This window comes from Dipodomys spectabilis, unplaced genomic scaffold, assembly GCF_019054845.1.
Source record: "Dipodomys spectabilis isolate Male_0828 unplaced genomic scaffold, ASM1905484v1 ptg000320l, whole genome shotgun sequence".
NCBI lineage: Eukaryota > Metazoa > Chordata > Mammalia > Rodentia > Heteromyidae > Dipodomys > Dipodomys spectabilis.
This window is the reverse complement of record NW_024870997.1, coordinates 261,315-276,981: the sequence shown is the minus strand read 5'-3', so window position 1 is coordinate 276,981 and position 15,667 is coordinate 261,315.

Below are 15,667 nucleotides of genomic sequence, written 5' to 3'. Positions count from 1 at the left end.
CAACCATCGAAGACAAATCCAAGAAATATGATAGATCTATCCAACACTTGCAAGGCACCATCAGAAGGCCTAATCTAAAGATAATGGGTGTAGAGGAGCACCTAGAAAGAGAAGTTAATGGTCTAGGAAATTTGTTTAACAGCATCCTAGCAGAGAACTTCCCAAACATGCAAAAAGATAGGCCTATTCAGATACAAGAAGTTTTTAGAACACCAAATAGACCAGACCAGAATAGGACATCCCACCATCACATTATAATTCAAACAAGATCAAGTTGTCATGTCAAAAACGAGCTTTACAACGTTGGTTGCGGTGGGGGGGGAAGGATTGGGTGGAGGGGTGCGGGGGAGGCTAGGAAGGGATGTGAAGGATAAACAAAGGAGTAGGCTGCAATGCTTGATAAGAAATGTATGCATTATCCTGCCCATGTAATTGTAACCCCTATGTACAGTATGTTCACACAAAAATGATATAAAAGAAATTCTCTCCCCCCCAAAAAAAATCCAAAGAGTTTGTTATTCGAAAAAATTAACAAAACTGACAGATCCTTAGCAAATCTTATCAAAAAAGAAGAGACCACACCCAAATAAATAAACTCAGAGATGAGAATGTAAACATCACCACAGAAAAAAACCAAGATTCAGAACATTATAAGGGAATACTTCTCAAAACTTTATGCTAATAAGTTTGAGATCTTGACAGAAATGGACCTTTTCCTAGCAAATATTGACATGCCAAAACTAAACCAAGATGAATTCAACCATCTTAAGAGGCTCATATCAAGCATTGAAATAGAAAAAGCAATAAGAGACATCCCAGCTAAGAAAAGTCCAGGACCAGATGGTTTTACAGAGGAATTTTACAAGGGCTTCAAAGCAGAACTCACACCAATACTCTTCCAACTCTTCAATGTAATTGAAAGAGAAAGTTCACTACTGAACACATTCTATGAAGCCATCATAACCCTCATCCCAAAACCAGGCAGGGACTCATCAAAGAAAGACAACTATAGACCCATTTCTTTGATGAACATTGATGCAAAACTTCTCAACATAATTTTGGCCAATCGACTTCCAGAATTCATCCAAAAAATCATACACCACGATCAAACAAGTTTCATTTCACGGATGCAAAGCTGGTTCATTATACACAAATCAATTAATATTATTCATCACATCAAGAGAGCAAGGATAAGAAACACATGGTTATCTCATTAGATGCAGAAAAAGCACTCGACAAGATCCAACACCCCTTTATGATGAAGGTTTTGGAAAAATTAGGAACCCATGGGACATTCCTCAATACAATAAAAGCTGTATATGACAAACCGACAGCCAGCATTATACTTAATCGTGAAAAATTAAAGCCATTTCCTCTTAACTCAGGAACAGGAAAGGATGTCCACTCTCTCCACTTCTCTTCAACCTAGTATTAGAATGCCTAGCTACAGCAATAAGAAAAGATGCAAACATAAAGGGGATCCAAATAGGGAAAGAAGCAATAAAACTCTCCCTCTTTACAGATGACATGATCTTGAATTTAAAGAATCTCATAGACTCCACTCCCAAATTACTCAGGCTGATTCAAAACTTTGGCAATGTATCAGGATATAAAATTAATCCCCAAAAATCAATGGCTTTTCTGTGTGCCAACAATGAGAAAAGAGTGGCTGAAATTAGGAAAGCAACTCCATTTGTAACAGCCCCACAAAAAATAAAATACCTAAGAATTAACTTAACCAAAGAAGTGAAGTACCTCTATGACGAAAACATTATAATCTTGAAAAAGGAAATCAAAACAGAACTTAAAAAATGTCAAAACCTCCCATGCTCCTGGATTGGAAAGATTAACATCGTGAAAATGGCAATACTTCCCAAAATTATCTACAAATTCAATGTGATACCTATCAAAATTCCAACCTCATTCTTCAAGGAAATAGAAGAGGCAATCCAAAAATTTATATGGAACAATAAAAGACCCCGAATACGTAAAATGCTCCTCAACGGAAAGAACACTGCTGGAGGAATATCAGTACCAAATTTCAAACTCTACTACAAAGGCATAGTAATCAAAACAGCTTGGAACTGGCATAAGAACAGACCTCAGGACCAATGGAATAGAATTGAAAACCCAGAAATGAACCTACAGTCCTATAGCCATCTAATCTTCGATAAGGGAGCTAAAAACAATAGAATGGAAGAAAGACAGCCTCTTCAGTAAATGGTGCTGGCAAAATTGGTTAACTACTTGTAGAAAACTAAAGCTAGATCCTTATATATCACCCTGCACCAGAATCAACTCCAAATGGATCAAAGACCTCAAAGTCAAAGCAGACACTCTGAAAACATTACAGGATGGAATAAGAGAAACCATAGGTCTCCTTTGCTCAGGCCAAAATTTTCTGAATAGAGACCCGGAAACACAACAAATCAAAGAAAGGTTGGACAAATGGGATTACATGAAGTTGCAGAGCTTCTGCAAGGATAATGACATAGCTAGCAAGATCAATAGAAAGTCCACGGATTGGGAGAATAGCTTCACTAGCCATACAATGGACAAGGTTCTCATATCTAAAATATACTTGGAACTCAAAAAATTAAATCCCCCAACAACCAATCCTCAAAGAAACAACTGCCCAATAAATAAGTGGGCTAAAGACTTACATAGAGACTTCTCTGAAGAAGAAAGATGGACAATAGACACATGAAGACAAGCTTAACTTCCTTAGCCATAAAAGAAATGCAAATCAAAACAACATTGAGATACTACCTTCTCCAGTTAGAATAGCAAAAATCCAGAACTCTAACAACAACAGATCCTGAAGGGGATGTGGACAGAAGAGAACTTTACTTCATTGTTGGTGGGAGTGTAAACTTGTTCATCCACTTTGGAAAGCACTATGGAGGTTCCTCAAAAGACTCCACATAGAGCTCCCCTATGATCCAGCAATCCCACTTTTGGGCATTTACACAAATGTTTACAAACAAGACCACACTAAAGCTACCAGCACAACTATGTTTATTGCAGCATTATTTACCATAGCTAAGCTATGGAACCAACCCAGATGCCCCTCAGTAGATGAATGGATCAAGAAAATGTGGTATATATACACAATGGAATCGTATGCCTCCATCAGAAAGAATGACATTGCCCCATTTGTTAGGAAATGGAAAGGCTTGGAAAAAAATTATATTAAGTGAATTAAGCCAAGCCCAAAGAAACATAGGTCCCATGGCTTCCCTTATTTGCAATATCTAGTATATGTATAAGTCAAACAGAAAAGGTCAGATAATGTGATGTTTGGAAATTGAACCCTTAGATATGTATTTAAAGGTATTTTTATTTCATTCATTTGTTTCTAATGCATTTATAAGATTATTTCTTAGTTGCTTTGTTTGTCCCTCCCCCATAGTATAACCCTTCTTTCACTATATTTGATGTCGGTATAATTTGTTGTGGAGGTGGGGAAAAACAAGTCGTTTAAGGATACAGGTGGACCCGTTGGAACAATGAGAAATACAAGTTGTCTTGTAGAAAACGAACTTTACAACTTTGGTACGGAGGGCGGGAGGATATTCGGTGGGGTGGCACAAGTGGTGGCTCGGAAGGGATGTGAAGGATAAACATAGGAGGAGGCTGCAATGCTTGATAACAAATGTACTCCTTATCTTGCCCATGTAATTTTAACCCCTCTGTACAGTATGTTCACAAATAATAAAAATTTAAAAAAATCTGAGAAATCCCGTAGCCATTGGCCCTTATGATGTGCACCTACTTTCCAGGATTTCCAAGCACCATCATCTGAGCTGGCAGCACACTGGTTGTAGCCCAGGGTGATTAGAAAATATAAAACCAGAGATCCTTTCAGATTGTCCTGACAACTCTTTTATTACTTTAAGCAAAAAGCAAAATAAAGGAAAGCAAACAAAATAGACTTTATGGTTAATTAAGCTGTTATTAAATATTCCCGACAGAATTATACTGTTAAATGATGAGTTAATGCACGTGTTTTCTAAGTACTGAACTCACATATGTCACAAAAATATCCATGGATTCATAACTAGAAATTCTGAAGTGTAAAGCATACTAATTTGTTGAATTTCATTAGGTAGCCAATGACGAGAGCACCACACGGTAATAAGCCAGATAAAGTAGTTTATTTACTGAACTGCTGTCCATGCCATACATGGTGGAATCATATGTACAAAAAATAGGGTGACCCAACCTCGGGCCAGGATGTATCTAGGCAAAGGATCGGATGAGGTGTGGCCAGGGGGGGAAAGACTAGCCATACTGTATTTAGATGTGACTTCAGGGCTTGGGACTCACCTCCGGTCAGATGGAAAGTGTGATCAGAGGCTGACCAGGTCGTGACTTAGCGGGAGGGGGAGGTGGCTTCTTCCAGGTGTGCCACATAACTAGATAACACATAAAGGGTGGAAACTTAGCCAAGAAGTGAAAATGCATCTGCATAGGGTCTGCATGGCCTGGGGCAGACCTAATATTAAATACAGGTAGGACCTCTGCCATGTGGCTCCAGAATCTAAAAAATTCATTCTCAATCATTTTCTTTCTCTCTTTCTCTTCTTTCTTTTTTCTTTTCCTTCCTTCCTTCCTTCTTTTCTTCCTTCCTTCCTTCCTTCCTTCCTTCCTTCCTTCCTTCCTTCCTTCCTTCCTTCATTCCTTCCTTCCTTCTCTCTCTCTCTGTCTGTCTCTCTCTATCTCTCTCCTTTCTTTCACTCACCCTCCCTCTCTCCCCTACCTCAGTATTCTCAACTCTCAAATAAAGAACACTTGCTGAGTTGAACTCACAGGCTGGGAAGAGCAGCTCAATTAGTGAATGTGAACTTTAATTTAATGTTTCCTTATATATCTCTCTCCTTTCTTTCACTCACCCTCCCTCTCTCCCCTACCTCAGTATTCTCAATTCTCAAATAAAGAACAATTGCTGAGTTGAGCTCACAGGGGGAAGAGCAGCTCAATTAGTGAATGTGAACTTTAATTTAATGTTCCCTTATACCTCTACCACAGATCAATGGAATCAAATAATGAACACTCAGCAGCATGGAATATTAAGGCATTTAGGGGAGTAAAGTAAGCATGCTCACTGCATTCTGTGAGGTCCAACCTGGGAAAGTGTGGCAGACTCCTCCGTCCTCTTGGGCAATCTCAGCCCCTTTTCTGCATCAGGAGAGGTGACTGTCTCCATTTGACCCAGTTACCTAAGTGGCACAGGTACTTGGCAGAGACTTAGCCTCTTGTTGTGCTGAGATTAATGGCATGCTACAACATGATCCACTAATTTGTTGAGACTGGGACTTCCTAATTTTTTGGTTAGCTTATGTTCAAATTGTGATCCATTTATTTCTGATTGCTAACCAGGATTATAGATGTGAACTAACACATCAGACCGCTCAAAGTCTTTTAGCACACATGGAAGACATGAAGTTTATTTTCCAAAATGACATACAAGTTGACAGACAGCAAAAGTAATTCCTTAATTTTGGTCGAGATGAGTTTTTAATGTGAAACAAAATTACTTAGCCAAATATCTGATTACTGTGATTATACTTTCAAACTTACCTTCATGTTTATATCAAATCACCTATATTAATCAATGACTAACTCAAATTACCTGTAATCATTTATTTCTGTCATATCTTTTAGAAGTAGGCAGAACTGGAGCTCACACCATAAAATAAAGTGGTAGAATTTGAGAGGATCACAGTTCTGAATCAGTCTACGATGGAAAAGAAACACTCATATCAACCTACTAGGTAAGGATATTGGAATGCAATCACAATCCCTGCTTTCTGGGATGGGTGCAAAAATTGCTACTCTAAGAGTAAAGTAACTTAAATGAGAAAGGATTGATGGAGTGGCTCCAGTCGTGGAGTACCTGTCTGGCAAACACAACATCAAAACTCAAATCAACTTCCTAAAGATAAAATAAGAAAAGGAAAGAAAGAACAACATACTGACCATGTGTTCAATGTAAAGATTTACACTAAATTATCATAGTAATAAATGCCATCATTTATTTCTAGGGCCAAACATATTTTGCGTCAAGCCTAAATTAAAAATAGCACACTTGCCGGGTGCAGGTGGCTCACCCCTGTAATCCTAGCTACTGAGGAGGCTGAGATCTGAGGATCGTGGTTCAAAGCCAGCTCGGGCAGGAAAGACTGTGAGTCTCCTATCTCCAATAAACCACCAGAAAACCAGAAATGGCGCTGTAGCTCAAGTGGTAGAGCGCTCGCCTTGAGCTGAAGAGCTGAGGGATAGCTCCCAGGCCCAGAGTTCAGGCCCCACGAACGACCCCCCCAAAAAAATAGCACACTATATATAAAGCTTTGGTAAAAGCCGGGCACTGGTGGCTCACGCCTGTAATCCTAGCTACTCAGGAGGCTGAGATCAGAGGATCGTGGTTCAAAGCCAGCCCAGGCAGGAAATACCGTGAGACTCCTATCTCCAGTAAACCACCAGAAAATCGGAAGTGGCGCTGTAGCTCAAGTGGTAGAGTGCTCGCCTTGAGCTGAAGAGCTGAGGGACAGCGCCCAGGCCCAGAGTTCAAGCCCCACGACCTACAAAAACAAAAAACAAAAACAAAGCTTTGGTAAAACACAGGTCTAGCTTACAATGATCAATGATGAACACTTAAGTTTGCATGTGCAGTGCTGTTGCAGGGTTGTTAAGGTTTATGGAAGTCCATCCTTTTGATGAACTTGACATGATGAAATTACCTAACCATACATAACCAGACAGTTTACTGGACAGATACTGCTGATACACAGACACACACACACACACACACACATACACACACACACACACACACGCACACTTGTATGTATTTATATATTAACATGTAAATAAAAATAAAAAATTTGCAATGAATAAATTAATTGAACAGATACCTTTCTCAAAGAATATTTTACCTGAACCAATTCATGTCTTCAAGTCTCCAATGCTATATCACATTTACATGGTTGCTGATCGCTATCAGCTTTTTTAGGATATTGTTTTTTTCTTTGTTTTTCAGATGAAAAAAAGCCTGCCAATAAATATACTTGTATGACCTTCCTTTCTTTGGAAAATGAAAAGCAGGTTGTGTTATCTGGCTCTTTGTGTATCATCAAAATATTTTTTTATAATTTCAAGTACATATTGTCTTAGACTTAAATTTCACTCATTCTCTTCCAATAGTATCTATGGGAAGGAGAAAATGAAGGATCATACTGTTACTTTGGGAGCTTCGGTTATTAATCACTGAAATAAATATTATGAAAATGAAAAAAAATATTTAGAGAGATGACTTGAAAGTTAACTTTCAACACACTCATGCTACTCCCTCAACTAAATCATAGAACTTAAGTACCATTTTAGCTGTGTGCCAGTGGCTCATTCTTGTAATCTTAGCTACTCAGGAGCTGGGATTTGAGGATGGTAGTTCAAAGCTATCCCTGGCAGGAAATCTGTGACACTCTTACCTCCAATTAACTACCAGAAAACCAGAAGTGGCACTGAGCCCAGGGACAACGCCCAAACCCAGAATTCAAGCCGCATGACCAAGAAAAATAAAAAAGGAAAAAAGGAGGAAAAAGTAATATTTTACAATTAATGTGCATGTATAAACAAAAATTTTCTAGAAATAAAACTATAACAGTCCCTGGACTGGCAAAGAAAAAGAGATGAAAGTGAAATTGCCTATAATCATTCATTTAGACCATCTATACTGAAGGCAGGCTACTGGAACTCACATCACTAATTGAAGAGGTAAAACTTGAGAGCATCACAATTCGGAACCAGTGTGCAAGGAAAGTAATAAGAGTCATCATCCTAAATCCTGGCATGCTGGAACGCATTTGTGATCCCAGCTACTTGGCAGACAGAAATGAGGAACTTAGCCTCTGTTTTGCCCTCAGCAAAATTGATAAACTATGAGCAAAGTAACTAAATCAAAAAAGAATGTTCTAATTGTAGAATACTTGTTCAGCAAACAAAATATCTAAATTCATACTCATTTCCTAAAAGAGGAAAGAAAAAGGAAGGAAGAAAGAAAGAAAGAAAGGAAGGAAGGAAAAAAGAAAGAAAGAAAGAAGGAAAGACAGAAAGAAAGAAAGAAAGAAAGAAAGAAAGAAAGAAAGAAAGAAAGAAAGAAAGAAAGAAAGAAAGAAAGAAAAGAAAGAAGGAGGAAGAAAGAAAGGGAAAAAGAGAAGTATAAACAAAAACTTCACCATGCATTAGATGTTAATAATGACTTTAACTAATTTTAGCTATAAATGTCATCATTTAATTCTGGGCAGAGACATTTTGTATCAAGCCTGAATAAGCCATAGCATACCACATACAAAGCTTTTGTAAAATACTGGTCTGGCTTACACTGTTGGACCAATAGGAATGTATGTCTAGTGGTTGGGGTCTTCATAAAAATTTTGTTATGATCTCAAAATGCGTCTTTATTTCTGGAATTTTACCTGAGTAATCTCACTTCAATCTTTTCCAAAGGGCACTTTAGTGGAAGGAGGAAAATCATTGATTCTGGTAGACAATTTCTGTTACTATAAACTCCAGTATATAGTAAGGGAAGCAACTCCAAAATTATCCATTAGAGAGATGAGTTGAAAGTCATCTTTATACACACTAACTCTTTCCTCAACAAAGCCAGAGGATTTAAAATAACTAATATTTTTTCAGTTAATGGGCACAAATGTGCACGCATTTTCCAGAAATAAAATGATCACTCATGAAACGTTACTAATACTTCAAAGAATGTTTTCCAATTAGAGGAATCATCTTCATACATTTTCACACAATGTGTATCTGCTTGGTAACAGATCCCCCATCTAGACTAAGGTATCTAATAAAATTTATGAGGTGGTGTGGGGTTTCTGGTGGAGCCCTGTCTGGTTCAAAGGAGGAGTTGGTATTGGCACAGTCCCTGTGGTGGAGCAGGGCGGGACTTTGAGGATGAAGGCCAGTCTGTGTAGGATTTTGAGATAGTAGGGAGGGGACAGGAAGGACTAGATTTGTTGAGTAGGTGGGACTTTAGGATGGAGGCTGGCAGGTAGACGGGTTTTCAGTGGAAGAAAACTGGGTCACTGGGGAAGGCTGTTTGGGGAAGAGCTTTGAAAAGGAAGAACAAGGCTACAAAGGAGGAGGTTACTTAGAGGAGGGGTTCTGGTGAAGCACTGTGAGCCCTAGTAGGATATGTATGGTTGGATTTCCCATAAGGCAGGGAACGCAATGGAGGCAAGAGGCTGACAGAAGGTGGAGTTTCTGGTGCAAGAATAAGGAGCTATGAGGGAGAGGCTTTTCAGAGTCTGGCTTTAAGAGGGCAGGGCAGTGCTAGGAAGAAGTGGGCTAGTAAGGGGCATGGTTTCTGGTGGAGAATGGCAGGCCTTTGGGAAGTGTGTTAGGGAGGAGGTGGGGTTTCTGGCAGAGCAGGATGTATTCACAATGTATAGAGAAGCTTTTCAGGACCAGGGCTTTATTAAAGCAGGGATAGGATCCAATGGACTAGACTAGTTAAGACGGGTTTCTGGTGTAGCCAGTCACCACTTCAAAAAGAGGAGTAAGGTTGGGTGGGGATTTCAGTGTTACAAGGCCGGACAAGGACTTTGGACAGGGTTTCCAGTAGTGCAAGGCAACCTTCAAAAAGGGACTATGGAGGGACAGGGATTTACAGTTGAGCATGGTGAGGCTTCCAGAGGGAGGTCAACTGGTGCAGTGGTTTCCAGTTGAGCAATGTGGGTGTCATGAGATGGGATAGTGTGGTGGCGGTTTGTTAGTGGGGGTTTTTTAGAGCAGGTGAGGGCTTAGAGCTATGGGACTAATTGGAGGAGGGGCTTTGAGAAGGAGTGGAATGTCTACAAAGGTGTAGGATAATTGCGTCAGGATATCTGTTGGAGTAGTGTGTGGATCTGAGGGAGGATCCAATAGGGTCAGATTTACCTGGGGAGCAATGCAAGGTATTGAGAGAGTAGGTATGGGAGGTGGAGAGACTTGTGATGAAGCAGGGCTGGTTTTCCAGGCAGGAGATGGGCTATGTGAGAAGCTTCTGGCCAACCAAGGCTGGGCTTCAAGGGCAGTTATTCGGAGGTGGAGGGTTTTTGTGTAGCATGATGGGCTTTGTGGGAAGAGGTAGGTTCGGGGCTGAGTTTGACAAGTTAGGCCACTTAGAAGCAGACAGAGGGGGGTAGAGTTTCTGATGAAACCAGAAGGGGCTGGAGGGAGAAGTCTGGGTGGAGGCGGGGTATGAAAGGGAAGGGGGGAGCTTGGAGGTACTAAGTTATGGGACCAATGGTTTTATGAGGAAATAGAGTAGTTAGGGGCTGGGTATCTGGTGAATGAAGTGAGGATTCGAGGGAGGACCCCGATGTAGGCTGGGTTCTTGGTGGAGCAAGGAGGGACATGGAGTAGATATGGATGTGGCCTAGTTTCTGGTGGTACAGAGCAGGGATTCCCAGAAAGGGTGGAGTTGAAGAAGGCTTTCCCTGTAGCAGAGGAGGGCTTTCAGGAAGTAGTCTGGTTGCAGTCAGGCCTTTGAAAGTTTACAGCAGGACTACCAGTGGATAGGTTAGTTAAGTTTGGACTTTTGAATGAGGAGGCTGACTGGAAGTTTGTTTCCAGTGGATCCAGTCATGTTTTATGGGACGGGGGATAGGAAAGTGGCAAGACTTAGTGAAGAATGGGGCGACAAAAAATAAACAGTTACTCCAAATAGGAACACCAATTTCTGTCAGTATAGAATTATATTACTTTTATGTATGCGAGAGATATTGGAGAAAGTAACCAAGTAATAATTCTTTCCTAGTGAAAATTTTCTTTATTCCAGTTGAGTGAAAATAAAACCACAGTTCACATCAGGCTCAGAGGAACACAGTAGACTAAGACAAATGAAGTACTGGACTTGATTCCCCAGCACAACTTTTAAGAACCACAAATAAAAATATTTAAATGAGTCACTTGGTCATAATGGACACTCTATTGACTTAAAATTGTGAATGAATGAAACTTTTACTCTGACCATTTTAGAAATCCTAAAACTATGTAAGTAGTAGTAATGTTTTAACTTTTCATAATATTGGAAGGTATACTAAAATTAATTAGGAAAATATAAAATTGTACACAGCTTGTTCGTTCTCCAGCATCAACTTTAATCTAAAAGAATTTAAAACAATAAAACTGCCATATAGTGAGATTGCAGCATGGTTTTTTCCAGTCATCATAATGGTGACTTAAACAATGTGTATTTATCATTGGATGCATCGCTGTTAAAACATATCTAAGAATGTAAAGCACTTGTATAGAGACCCTGAAGAAACTCAGAACAATCTGTGAAATGATGTTGGAATATAATTAATGACAAATTACAGTAGGAATTGATTCTCTCTAGGCCTAAAAATATTTTCCAGAAGAAAAGACTGCATTGAAAAATAAACAATACAACGAAAAGGAAGCAGGCAGGCAGACCTTGAAGTAAAAATTATCCAATGAACAATATCTTTTGAGGCATGATTGCAATCTTCTTTTATCTAAGTTACAATTACTGACCTATGTTCTTCCCTAATGCTAAATAATAAAGCCATGAAAATGCAATAATCATTTTCAAAGCATTATATTTTACACAAAGAATTCAATGAATGTATGGCTAGAAAGTAAAGATAGATGTCTGAGATAAAGAGTGAAGAACATATCCCCAATTTCTGGCCCTTCAAGATGAGAGGGTTACAAGCCAGAGCACAAGGAGAAAGGACAGAAGTACATTAGTGCATACCTGTAGTTCCCAAGATGCAATAATTAATATAACAGGGGAGAAAATCAACATGACCATCACAGGATTTAACACTGGAGAGTAGAGAGAAGAACAGTGAAAATGCATGGAAAATTACAAAGGATGCCCTTGCACGTTTGGCAGAAGAGTGCATGTCATTGAGGTCTAAAATATGTGGAGATATTATAGGAAACTAATTGTTCTCAAATAATGCCACGAGAAGTGATAAACTTGTGATTTACAGGACATTGAATAATCATAAAGGTCCTGCTTGAGTAGTGCACAGTTAAACCTTGATAAATTCTGTTTTGAAATACCTAACACATTATAAAACCAAGACAAAAGATTCTAATTATATATAAGTGACTTGACTGCAACAATAGAGTTCAAAAAATCAAATTACATAATGTGGATGCAAAAGGAAAAAATTATTAAGGTAATCTTTAAGCAACATATTTTATGTGAATAGTCTTGATTATAAACTATTTATTTTCCTTACAAATTTTGGATGTACAAAAACAAAACAAAACAAAGGAAATGACACTTGGCAATATAACTGGATGCCAGTATGTCATCTCACGAGGCTGAGATTGGAAGATCATGGTTCACAGATTGCTGGGGTAGCAATCCAGGAGACATTTATGTTCAATTGTTCAATCAAGACAGAGTGAAACCTTGGTTCAAATAGTGCAGACTCAGTCAGTCATAAGTGAAAAAAAACAAGCAAGATTTTGAGGCTCCAAGTCAAGTTTCATCACTGCACACACACACACACACACACACACACACACACACACACACACACACTCACATACACACACACAAATCGAATGAGAGAGGAAGAGGGAGAGAAAAAATGGAATATTAAGAGTTTAAAAAGTGAACCTATCTGCCAGGAATATCCTAAGCATATATTACTTAATACAAATGAGGGAAAACATAGAGCCTATGTTTCTTTGAATCTGGCTTCGTTCACTTAATATGATTTTTTACAAGTCTTTCTATTTTCTTAAGAAAGGGGCTGTGTCATTCTTTCTGATAGAAACATGAAGTTCCATTGTGCTTATATACCACATTTTCTTGATCAATTCATCTATCGAGGGGCATCTGGATTGGTTCCATATCTTAGCTATAGTAAGAGTTGTGCTGGTAGATTTAGTGCGTTTTAGCTTGAGATCATTTCTAAAAATGCCCAGGAGTGGAATTGCTCGCTACAGAGCTATGTACATTTGATCATAAAAAATGATGCTAATTGAAATGTACTCTAAGACATAGAAACAAGACTTTTTTCTTTTTCAGATGTCAACCTTGATGTAGTGTATCTAGATCTTATTTTATTTTATTTGTCTTTTTCCATTGGTTTATCCCTGGCAATCTCTGTCTTGATTCTGGTACCTTCCATCTTGTATATACATTATTTGATTTGGAGAAAGAAAGGGAAATAAGATAATGATGAATGAAGTACAAAGAGTGACCCATTGCAACAATGATATTCACAAGAAACTATATCGGCAATGAATTTACAACTTTGGGGTGGTGGGAGGTGTGGAGGGATCGAAGGAATAGGAGAAAAACAATGGAGTGGGTCACAATATCCAACAATTAATGTACCTTACTCATGTAACAGTAACCACTCTGTACAGTAATTTTAAATAAAATAGAATTTAAAGAAGTGAACCTACCCTAGAAAAATATCCTTTTCAAAATAATACATCTGTAACAGTACTTGTGAGGGATTCTAGAGTCAAGTTGTTAGATCTTAAAAGGGATATATTAGGAAGCCATCTCAATTAGCAATGAAAAGCAGAGCTATGCTCTGGAAGGGTCAAACAATCAAGGGAAGACAGGGGTTATTGCCTCAAGAGTATTTAAGTTAGAGCTGTTGGACACTAAAAGTTTAAGATTTTGAAAACAAGATGGATGTCTGTGCTGCGGTTGTAATGGTCCCTTCTGTTCCCTAAAAATAAGGGATTCAATTATCACTATACATACAAACAATACCTAATCTTAATAGTTATAACCACAAGCTAGATTGATGCCTTATTTTGTGGACATACCTGTAGCCACTCACCCCCCCACCCCTATAGTGGAATGTATATAAAGCATGTTAAGCAGGATTTGGGGATCCAGAAGCTGGCAATGAGGCTTTGGGTCCTCTGGTGTCTTCTTTCCTATAACTTCCTGTGATTTCTCATTTTTTGACCATGTATCCCATCATCTTTGCTGTTCAATGGTTGCGGTTAGTGACAGTGCTGATATTCTGAACACCTCAAAATAAACTATGGAAAAACACTTCCTCAGAGAAGATTCACAACCATATAGGAGCACCTGGAAAGATACCACACATCAGCAGTCATCCTGTGATCTTCTAGCAAGAAAGTATAATTCAGGAGTATTTTTACTTCTGATATTTTTTTCTTATTTATTTTTTTTTCTTTTCTTTTTTATTGTGTAAATACTGTACAGAGGTGTTACAATTACATGGGCAAGATAACGAGTACATTTCTCATCAAGCATTGTAGCCTCCTCCTTTGTGTCCTTTTCCCATCCCTTCCCATCCACCACCACCCCCCACCCAATGATCCCCCCTCCCCGCACCAAAGTTGTAAGTTCGTTTTCCACATAACGACTTGTACGTCTCATTGTTGCCATTCCATACCTCTAAATGTTTTACATATATTACAGTAATATACACCTGAACTGCTTAGCACTCATGACATATTGGTGTGTTATAATTTTCTTCAGATCAGAAATGTGCTAGAGCTTAAAATAGAATGATGGGCTGTACATTTTCAACGCAAGAGTGATGATCACCCCCTACAATTATTCTCAGTGGAGAATTCTTCCCATATATTTTACTGACTTAGCTTCTACTCTATGTTTTACCATTATCAGGGAGGGTCACACTGTATCGTGCTACAATACTGCAGCAACTTTAGCTGCCTTTGAATTTTACCTCCAATCTTGATCCCAAGGTCAGCTCTGCAACCCTAATCACATACTTAGTGGACACCTGAACTTTTCAAGCCTGGTTAAAAATTCAGCTATCATTGCTCATTGCCAGTGTTAAAGATTTAGATTTATTGTGTATCTTCTTGTATTTCCAAAACTGCCTTAGATGTTGGTTTTTGAAGTAGAGCTTTAGTTTGCATTGGATTTATGGAGGTGTTAGTGATGCCAGTTGCGCTGCATACATTATAATGTAAGTAATTTGATGTTTTGACAAATGAATTTAATTTTGGCAATTGAAGAAGTGAATACACAACATTCAAATGTTTCTTTATATGTACTGGTATTGCTTTATTGTGAAATTCCTAAAAGCCAATCATGGGAATACATGTCCCTAATCCCATCATTTCTGTCAGTGAGACAAGGCTTGAAAGGTCCAGACCACTTGGCACTTCACAGCGAGAACCTTTCTACAAAGAAAGGCGAGAGAATAGCAAAAAAAGAAGATGAATCTTCCAACAGTTTTGTTATATGTTCTTTACACTTAGCCATTAAGACCACCATAATAACATTTTTTATGACTTCTTACCTACTCTTTTCCTGTTCTAAGCAGTTTTATTTATGGATCTCTAAGAATTCATATAAGAATAATATAAGAAATCTATATAAATCACATAAGAAATCATAAAAAATAGTTTGCTAGGGATATATAACCTAAAAGGAATAATTTCAGTAAACTATTAAGCACATAAAATGTAATGCATACCTAAAAATGACTATTTATTGAAAACTTCAGCAGTTGTAGTTTATTCTGATAACAAAGATTATAAACTAAGATACCATAGTATTCCAAATGGAACACAGAAATAGAAACATGGAGGGTAGCACTAAAGAGGGTAGCACTCAGTGCTACCACTGAGTAAGAATGAAATTTAGGCAAAA